This window comes from Podarcis vaucheri (genome assembly GCF_965113315.1).
Source record: "Podarcis vaucheri genome assembly, chromosome: 9".
Classification (NCBI taxonomy): domain Eukaryota; kingdom Metazoa; phylum Chordata; class Lepidosauria; order Squamata; family Lacertidae; genus Podarcis; species Podarcis vaucheri.
In genome coordinates, this window is record NC_138767.1 from 68,230,909 (window position 1) to 68,241,972 (window position 11,064).

The window sequence follows — 11,064 nt, forward strand, 5'->3', positions numbered from 1 at the left end:
AACCGCTGAATGAGGCTGACTTGTTGGTAAAGCAAATTCCTGCTGGGATGAGCTCTTTTTCTCGATCTTTTGTCTCCAGAGTTCATTTACTTCGTCAACAATTTCCTTCTGCTTCCAAAACACATTGGGGGCAGAAAGCACAATTCAAAGACACCACCTTGCTATATTTTAAAGGATGTGGGTTTCGTATATCAGGTTTACCTGAAATAAACAAGTCCCTAACTGTGTAATTGAATGTGCCCCTGAACAGGGGGTCACTTTCCTCAAAGACACCCCACCTGTTTCGTGGGAGCAGCTAGAGTTTTAAAAGAAGCCCCGGAACATTCACTGAGCTACCAGTTCCCAGGATAAAGTTGGGGGAAGTTGCAATAGCTGAACTGATGTATATATAGGTGATAACTTTATAACACTGATATACCCTGCAAGTTCAACAAGATAAGTGAACAAGGTGCCTAGCAGTTTTATTGACATTTACTACAGAGTTTCATTTCACCTGGTACTAACACCCTCCAGATCCTATCGATAATCATTTCACATGCATGCAGCTGTCAGGACTGCGTTGCAATCTCACCATTTTTCCTAACCAATAAAGTTTTAGCGTGATGGTAGTGCCAAATTAACTCTGCTCTTGGAATAACACTGGAAAGCTCACCCAGCCGGGGCACAGAAAGGATTGACAGATTGACAGAGCTTTCTTGATTCTGTGGGTGGCCGTTCTTAGCTGGTGGAGCTACTTGTCTGGTTAATTCCGATAACGAACGAGGCTCTGGCATGCTAACTAGTTATGCGACCCCCCCCCCCAGTGTTCCTTTTTAACCAGACTTTTGGTTGATTTGACTGACATCCTATGCCCTTTTAAAATGTGGTTCTTTTGGGAGGGAGGGGTGTTCTTGGGTTTTTGTTTTTATTTTGATCATACAGTGGTACCTTGGTTCTCAAACGTAATCCATTTGACTTCCGAAACGTTCAAAAACCAAGGCGTGGCTTCCAATTGGCGCAGGTGCCCTGGAAACAATAGTCAACAACCGTATCGGATGTTCAGCTTCTGAAAAACACAATTCAAAAACTGGAACACTTACTTTTTCAGCATTTGGGAGGCGAAATATTTGAGTACCAAGGCGTTCGAGAACCAAGGTTCCACTGTATATATTGTAGTTTTATATTTTGATTTTTTGTTCTGTGACCTTCGGGTGTAGGGTAGTATATAAATTCAATTAATAATACAGTGGTACCTCAGGTTAAGAACTTAATTCGTTCTGGAGGTCTGTTCCTAACCTGAAACTGTTCTTAACCTGAAGCACCACTTTAGCTAATGGGGCCTCCCACTGCTGCTGCGCCACCGCTGCACGATTTCTGTTCTCATCCTGAAGCAAAGTTCTTAACCTGAGGTAATATTTCTGGGTTAGTGGAGTCTGTAACTTCAAGCATCTGTAACCTGAATCGTATGTGACCCGAGGTATCACTGTAATAATAATAATAATAATAATCACCACCAGAACCCATACTCCGCATGCTTGCATTAGTTTTGTCTAAGCTCTTTCCATAAAGGAAAAGCAGTATTAATACCCACCATGGATATAATGTTGCATTTCCACAGCTTCTTTGGCCAAAGGCTTCTGTCGGTTTCCTTCCAGCATCTGATTTCGAGCCAGAAATCTGCCCTGTTTGCTTTTTTTCGACCTTGGCATCTGGCACAACAGCATATGCATTTCGGTACTTTTTCAAAGCCCCTCCAGTAGCTGTGAGATCCTCCACACCTGTGTGCACCTTTTATCTTTGATAGCGGCGAATACTTTGAAGGAGGTAGCAGGTTGGTCGAGACGATGCCTTTCTTCATCTTCTCTGTGGTAACATTTGTTTTCAAGTCACGTGGTGAAACCCATTTCTACTCTTTCTCTCCAAGCGCTTTACCATGCCTTGCAAACAGATCAAAGTTTCCGGATGTTTCCAACTTTACCCTGGATCACAGCTGTTTTAAAGCTGTATTTCAATCAATTGTTTTTATAATTGGTGTTAGCCGCCCTGAGCCAGGTCTTGGCTGGGGAGGGCGGGGTATAAATAAAATTTATTATTATTATTATTATTAGGCTCAAACTCATACATTATTATTTATTACATTTCTAGAGCATGTTTTCCTCGGAGGAGCTATCATTCCATCATTCACACTAATTATCATCTCCATCCTGTTCTTTTTTAAGTCACCGGCTAGGAATATAAGCATTTACTTAATTCTAACATACCTTCCAACTGTGATTCCCTGTCAGGGGAAAAAATAATCCAGGGTATAAAGAAATATATAACAACAACAACCAGTGCTGTTTTTGCAGAAAAAGAGGTGCCAGGACTCACCATGAATGCTTCTCTTGTTCAGTCAGAATGGCAATGGCGCCCACCTGAGGTTCCGGCAAGTTCCGGCTGAAAAAAAGCTCTGGCAGCAACAACAGCAGCACCAGTCCAGTACCAACGTAAAAGAAAAAATGGTACTATTTTGATTATATGACAAACTATACTAAAACACACACACGATTTTCATATATATTATTAATATTTCAAATTATTCACACCAGCTGCTGTATGAAAGATGGCAGGCAGGGTGCTCCACTGTGACTTATATGCATTTATTCATTTATTCATTTATTCATTCCATTTATTGATTTATACTTTTCAAGTTTATACATTTTACTAATTTTAAACATTTCACTAATTTTACAATCATTTGGATAACCCAAAACTTGATTTCCTTCTCCCACTTTCTGTGATTCCTTAAATTTGTTTTTAATATCTTCTACATGTCCAAATTAATTTAATTTGCTCATTTATTCATCTTCTTTAAATATATACTCTTATAAAACTGCAGGTTATTACAATAATCCTGCCAGTGTTCTTATTTGTTTATAATTAATTTACCTGTAAATATTCAATAAACCATTTGCATTCTTTTATTTTTTTAAAAAAATTGTTATCTTGATCTCTTATTCTTCCGGTAAGTTTCACTATTTCTGGATATTCTGTAAGTTTTTGTATCCATTCTTCCTTTGCTGGGACTTCTGCTTCTTTCCATTTTGGGGCTCTATAGAGTTTAGGTAGTTCTGTCCCTGTAATTTCCAAAAGAAAGCTTCTGGGTTTTCTTTTTCTACAAAGGTTATTTTAAACATACTTTTCATTTCATTATATATCACTTCCCAGTAAGCTTTTACCTTACTACAAGACTGCCCCACATTGACTTATTTGGACAGCTAAACAGACACTTGAAGTTTTCACACAATGAAGATGGTCTTTTCCAGAAACTGACAAGGAATGGATAGGTCTCCTTGTTGAGTTCATTCCAGAGTCTGAGAACAACAACTAAGAACACCATTGCTCTTCCAACGATGAAACCATCTTGAAAGTAGTGCCCATGGGATAGAGCAGTATAAGCACCCATTTCACCAACTAAGAGTACATGCTTCTTTGTTTTGGCGGGACAGGGGGTGGTCAGGTGTGGAAGACTCCCTGGTCCTGAATGGGGCAACTGTGCCCCTGAAGGACCAGATGCGTAGCCTGGGAGTATTTTGGACTCACAGCTGTCCATGGAGGCGCAGGTCAATTCTGTGTCCAGGGCAGCTTTCTACCAGCTCCATCTGGTATGCAGGCTGAGACCCTACCAGCCCACAGACTGTCTCGCCAGAGTGGTGCATGCTCTGGTTATCTCTCACTTGGACTACTGCAATGCGCTCTATGTGGGGCTACCTTTGAAGGTGACCCAGAAACTGCAACTAATCCAGAATGTGGCAGCCAGACTGGTGACTGGGAGTGGCCGCCAGGACCATATAACACCGGTCCTGAAAGACCTACAGTGGCTCCCAGTGCATTTCTGAGCACAGTTCAAAGTGTTGGTGCTGACTTTTAAAGCCCTAAATGGCCTCGGCCCAGTATACCTGAAGGAGCGTCTCCACCCCCATCGTTCAGCCTGGACACTGAGGTCCAGTGCTGAGGGCCTTCTGGTGGTTCCTTCACTGGAAGAAGTGAGGTTACAGGGAACCAGGCAGAGGGCCTTCTCAGTAGTGGCACCTGCCCTGTGGAACGCCCTCCCACCAGATGTCAAGGAAATAAACAACTACCTAATTTTTAGAAGACATCTGAAGGCAGCCCTGCTTAGGGAAGTTTTTAATGTTTGATATTATTATTATTATTATTATTATTATTATTATTATTATTATTCTGTTGGGAGCCACCCAGAGTGGCTGGGGAAACCCAGCCAGATGGGGGGGGGGGTATAAATAAAAAATGCTATTGTTGTTGTTGTTCCAGCTGGCTTTTGGTGCTATCCCGTCACTGCAGTTTGACTGTAAGCTGAACACAGGATTGCAACCAACTTTCTACCCCCAAATGTGCAGGTGTGGGTCTCGGTACATGGATGGGTCTGGCCACTTGTGTGTTTCCCCATTCTTTCCACGCAAAGAGGTGCAATGCAGTTGTGAGCCATGAAACAAAAAGCACCTAAAATAAAACAGAGCAATTCTATCCTGTTTCTACTTGCTGTTTTTATTTAATCCACTCCACTTGATTTATTTAAACCAAGGACTTGTACACTGACCACTAATAATGAATCAGATGTTGTAGATATTATTGCAAATTTAGTATACTATTTTTTTGCGATGTACAAATGACTTTAGAAGACTTGGTTTTTATTTATTTATACAGTGGTACCTCGCAAGACGAATGCCTCGCACGACGGAAAACTCGCAAAACGAAAGGGTTTTTGGTTTTTTGAGTTGCTTCGCAAGACGATTTTCGCTATGGGCTTGCTTCGCAAGACGGAAACGTCTTGCAAGTTTGTTTCCTTTTTCTTAAAACCGTTAATAAGTTGCGACTTGACTTCGAGGAGCAACTCATAGCACGCGGTGTGGTAGCCTTTTTTGAGGTTGTTGAAGACTTTGGTGATTTTTGAAGCTTTTCCAAAACTTTTCCGACACTGTGCTTCGCAAGACGAAAAAACCGCAAGACGACAAAACTCGCGGAACGAATTAATTTCGTCTTGCGAGGCACCACTGTAACGTTTATTATTCCTACGATCCTTGTTTATAAAATCCAATAAAAAGTTACTTTTAAAAAAGCACCTGAAACTGTCATCAACGCCGGCAGCAGGTTGTGTCACCGTTCCGTTTTCTTCCAAAACAACTCTGATTCTGTGAACTCTCAAAAGGAATGTAGCACAAAGACCAGAGGACGATGACGAACAGCGGCGATTCCAATGAATTGAAAAAAATGTTGAAATATACATTTATCAAGAAACCAGAGGCCTTTCTTCTTGAATTAACAGGATTGGAAATGCCCAAGAAAGATGTTAGATTATTTTTGTATGCCACAATGGCTGCTCGAATTTTAATAGCCAAGAATTGGAAAACACAAGAAATACCAACAGTGGAAGATTGGCAGATGAAGATGATGGACTTCTCCGAGCTAGCTGACCTGACTGGAAGAATCCGTGACCAGAAAGAAGAGGAATACCAAGAAGACTGGAAGAAATTTAAGGACTATTTGAATAAATATTGTAATATAAATAATTAGAAATTACTTGAAAGTACCAAATTGGCTTAGGATCAAATTAGGATTTAATTTAATAAATGGGATTTACAACAGTAAGAAAAGTGAATAAGTTAGAGGACAATTGGAAGTATTTTTGCTTAATAATGATATTGGAAAGCTGTTACATCCAGATACAAGGAAACTCAGAAGGAAGGGACTAGGGGAAGTCAATAATATGTTTATAAGGTTGGATCTTTAAAGAACTAAGTTTGTTTTTATTGTTTATTTGTGTATTGTTTTCTTCCTTGATGTACTTTGTTGTCTTTTGTTTCTGTTTCTGTTTTTGTTTGTTAGTTTGTTTTTAGAAGATATTTGTTATAATTGTGGAAAACTTAAATTTATTTATTTTAAAAAAAGAGCGGCGATTCCAGACTAAACCCCTTGTGTGGAAGCACCCGGTTTAAAACACGAACTTGCAACCACAAAGCAGACAGGGTAGTTGCAGAAATAAAACAGGGGAAGCATATTCAAGGGACCACCACCAAAACCAAGATAAAGGTTGCCCTTTCGGAGGTCTGGGGGAGAAGCAGGCAGCGTGCTTGGACAGCACCAGTTTGGGATGGAAAATATCCTTGCCAAAAAGCTAGAAGATCTGCTACAGGCAGAGGAGACAATACAGTGGTACCTCTGGTTAAGAACTTAAATTCGTTCCGGAGGTCCGTTCTTAACCTGAAACTGTTCTTTACCTGAAGCACCACTTTAGCTAATGAGGCCTCCCGCTGCTGCTGCGCCGCCACACCGTGATTTCTGTTCTCATCCTGAAGCAAAGTTCTTAACCCGAGGTACTATTTCTGGGTTAGCGGAGTCTGTAACCTGAAGCATCTGTAACCTGAAGCGTCTGTAACCCGAGGTACCACTGTACTAAGCTAGGCAGATTTAAGAGACCACTTTTCGCCTCCAAAATGAGTAGCTCCTCTGCCCCACGGCACTTTAGTATTGTGTTCACCAACGGCACTTTTCTTATTTTGCTTTTTCAGACAGATGTGGTCTAGCTTAAAAAAAGGTAAAGGACCCCCGGACAGTTAAGTCAAAGGCGACTATGGGGTTGCAGCACTCAACTCGCTTTCAGGCCAAGGGATCTGGCATTTGTCCACAGACAGCTTTCCAGGTCATGTGGCCAGCATGACTAAACCGCTTCTGGCGCAACGGGACACTGTGATGGAAACCAGGGCGCACGGAAATGCCATTTACCTTCCCACCGCAGTGGTACCTATTTATCTACTTGCAGTGGCATGCTTTCGAACTGCTAGGTTGGCAGGAGCTGGGACAGAGCAACAGAAGCTCACTCCGTCACAAGGATTTGAACTGCCAACCTTCCGATCGGCAAGCCCAAGAGGCTCAGTGGTTTAGACCACAGCGCCACCTGCATCTACATTGTACAGTGGTACCACGGGTTAAGTACTTAATTCGTTCCGGGTGTCTGTTCTTAACCTGAAACTGTTCTTAACCTGAAGTACCACTTTAGCTAATGGGGCCTCCTGCTGCTGCCGTGCTGCCGGAGCCCAATTTCTGTTCTTATCCTGAAGCAAAGTTCTTAACCTGAAGCACTATTTCTAGGTTAGTGGAGTGTGTAACCTGAAGCATATGTAACCCGAGGTACCACTGTATATAGACTATATGGGTCAGTCACTGTCTCAGCCTCACCTACAACACAGAAATGTTGTGAGTATAAAGTGATTTGGGAGAACCACATGCACAACTATGAAATTCTTGGAGGTATGGACAAAAATAATGCAGTGAAGGCTTAGGATTTATTTTTAAATGGCCATGTATCAGGTGACATACTCTTTGACAGGGGTGGCTGGGTGGATGGAGAGGAAAGGGTGTTAAAAACAACTGCAAAGCCATTGCTTGCAACACAAGGCATGTAATCATCTAGCTCTTCTCAGCTAATAAAGCCAGTAATATCGTGTGGTTACCTCGCAATAAGCCCATTATCACCATTTTATTCATTAACAATAATGGAAGCCTGCCATTCACGACCAAAATCGAGTTTCTCCCGCATAGCAGGGAAGGGAATAAATTATGAAATGAAAATAAAAGCAGTAACAATGACCCCAGGGTACTTTTGTGCACTTTGCACAAAACCTCGATTTTTGTTAAGCGCAATGGGGAAATAGTATGTTAAGATAGCTAATATTTGAGAAAGGCTACACTTCAGTTTCACAGAATTTTAAAAGGATAAAAGCCACGATGATTTATGCAGCTGAACAGGATAAATACGCCTCCCTGCCTCCACGTTCCATAAAATGTTAGGTGCATTATTTTTTAGCATGAAAATGGCTTACCGTATTAGAGCTGGTGTAGAAAAGGGAGCATTTCGAGCTAGGAATTCTCCCAGAGTTTGCTCCAGCCACATAAGCGGCAAACAGGATAAAACAAGCTACTCTTGAAATAATACTGGCCTATATTTAAAGGTTATTAATAGGATTAGTAAAGGTAAAGGGACCCCTGACCATTAGGTCCAGTCGTGGCCGACTCTGGGGTTGCGGCGCTCATCTTGCTTTATTGGCCGGGGGGGCCGGCGTATAGCTTCCGGGTCATGTGGCCAGCATGACTAAGCCACTTCTGGCGAACCAGAGCAGTGCACGGAAACGCCGTTTACCTTCCCACTGGAGCGGTACCTATTTATCTACTTGCACTTTGGCGTGCTTTCAAACTGCTAGGTTGGCAGGAGCAGGGACCCAGCAACGGGAGCTCACCCCGTCGCGGGGATTCAAACCGCCGACCTTCAGATTGGCAAGTCCTAGGCTCTGTGGTTTAACCCACAGCGTCACCCGGTCCCTGCATTACTAGGTGAAAAATACATATGAATTGCTTTGATCACTTTAAAGTACTCTATAAATGTGTGTTATTCTAACATCACATTCACTGACTTCTCTGACCCCCCTTAGAAATATGAACATAGTGCCTTAAGATGCTGTTTAAAACATGTACCGTATATAGCCAAGAAAACTTAAGTGTAACTGTAGTGTATCAAGAATTCATGAGTACAATCACAGGCTGCTGGTGCCTATGTACTTTGTTGGCAAGACTATTACAAATGTGGCTTTGAACACATGGAATACCCACATGCTTTGAAATGTTTAAACCAGAAGAGAAACCCCACTGCCTGACCATTGATGGTTCTAGCAAGAAAAGACCAAAGTACAGTGGTACCTCGGGTTACATACGCTTCAGGTTACAGACTCTGCTAACCCAGAAATAGTGCTTCAGGTTAAGAACTTTGCTTCAGGATAAGAACAGAAATTGTGCTCCGGCAGCGTGGCAGCAGCAGGAGGCCCCATTAGCTAAAGTGATGCTTCAGGTCAAGAACAGTTTCAGGTTAAGAACGGACCTCCGGAATGAATTAAGTACTTAACCCGAGGTACCACTGTATTAGCAATGGCCAATGTTCCTCTGAGCAGCAGTAGCTAAGGTGCAAGATAGTTGTCATTTGCAGATGGAATTTGAATTATAAACTCTATTTAAACATTTAAAAAATGCTGAAAATAACTGTTTCTAAAAAAACACACCACCTGAAGCCTTTCTTTTAGGAATTTTAGGTGCCGAAATCACAATGGAGCAGAAAAGACTATTTTTGTGTGTGGCAACAGCTGTGTGGGTGTTATTGGCCCAGAGATATAAAGAAGACAAAGTCCCGACCGGAGAAGAATGGCAGATTAAATTGATGGATTATGCCGAAATGGCAAAAATGACTTGAAGAATTTTAATTCTTCTTATTAAATTTTAATAAGGAATGGGGAAATTTTTATAATTTACCTTGAAAACCATTGTAAACAGTTCAAATTGTTATCAGGATTGGAATAGCACTTGCAGTTTAATGGTGAATTTTGGATATAATGGAGATGTAAAAGATTTGGATTAGTATTAAAGATGCAGGAGGAAATGACTAACAATAGGACCCATAAAGGGTAGGAGGCAAGGCCAGGAGATTCTATGGAAGCTTGTTTTCATGTTGGATGTGTGACTGTCAAATTCTAATTTGAAACACCAAATAAATAAATAAATAAATACTCTTTAAAACATGGGTAAGGCAAACTAAGGCCCGGGGGCCGGATCTGGCCCAATCACCTTCTAAATCTGGCCCACAGACGGTCTGGGAATCAGTGTGTTTTTACATGAGTAGATTGTGTCCCTTTATTTAAAATGCATCTCTGGGTTATTTTTGGGACCTGCCTGGTGTTTTTACATGAGTAGAATGTGTGCTTTTATTTAAAATGCATCTCTGGGTTATTTGTGGGGCACAGGAATTCATTCATATTTTTTTCCTTTTCAAAATATAGTCCGCCCCCCCACAAGGCCTGAGAGACAGTAGATTGGCCCCCTGTTGAAAAAGTTTGCTGACCCCTGCTTTAAACTCTATGACCTAAAAGTGTGCATTTTACTCCTGCTATGCAAGCATGCCTAGAAAAAAACGTGTGTGTGTCAGGTGCTGATGGCTCAATTCCATCTTCAAGCAATCAAGTCTGACTGACAGGGAGCAAAGTGGAATGCAGTATTAATTGCATGTAAAAAGGTCAGGACTGACAGATTTCTGTACAGTGGTGCCCCGCAAGACGGAAAACCCGCTAGACGAAAGGGTTTTCCGTTTTTGAGCTGCTTCGCAAGACGATTTTCCCTATGGGCTTGCTTTGCAAGACGAAAACGTCTTGCGAGTGTTCCGATTTTTTTTCGCTCCCCCCCTTTTTCTAAGCCGCTAATCCGCTAAGCCTTTAATAGCCGCTAAGCCTTTAATAGCGCTAATCCGCTAATAGGGTTGCTTCGCAAGACGAAAAAACCGCTAGACGAAGAGACTCGCGGAACGGATTAATTTCGTCTTGCGAGGCACCACTGTATTATGTACCCAAGTGATTCTGTATAAAACACCAGAGGTCCCACAGTTCCTTTTCTAATTCCAGATCTTCATGCTGCCTTAGTTACAAATATGGACCCCCTTAAAAAAAGAAAAGAAAAAAAGCCAACCTTTTGAGAACAGGTTTCTGGGGTTTTAAAATCCCCCACAGTATGCAGACACAGCTGTTTGTATCCCAGCCACATGTTCAGAAAAAAATAGTTCCTTCAGGTTAATGATTGCACAGTGATACCTCTAGTTAATGAACTTAATTCGTTCTGGAGGTCTGTTCTTAACCTGAAACTGTTCTTAACTAGAGGCGTGCTTTTGCTCACGGGGCCTCTTGCTGCCGCTGTGCCACCGGCGCACAATTTCCGTTCTCATCCTGGGGCAAAGTTCTCAACTCCAGGTAACTGTTCCAGGTTAGCGGAGTTTGTAACCTGAAGCGTTTGTAACTCGAGGTACCACTGTATTCATTTCATAAATTACATTCCAAGGGGTTGATTAATTTCCCTTTCTGCATTATATCCGAACCAGAATTTCAAATGCAGTTGTTTTTTTAAAGTTACCATCTAAACCCAGACCAGAATTAAACCCAAGTTTTCTATGTTTCAACTATCTAAAGCCAACTTAATTAGCTATTAATTTAAATGAAATTAAAC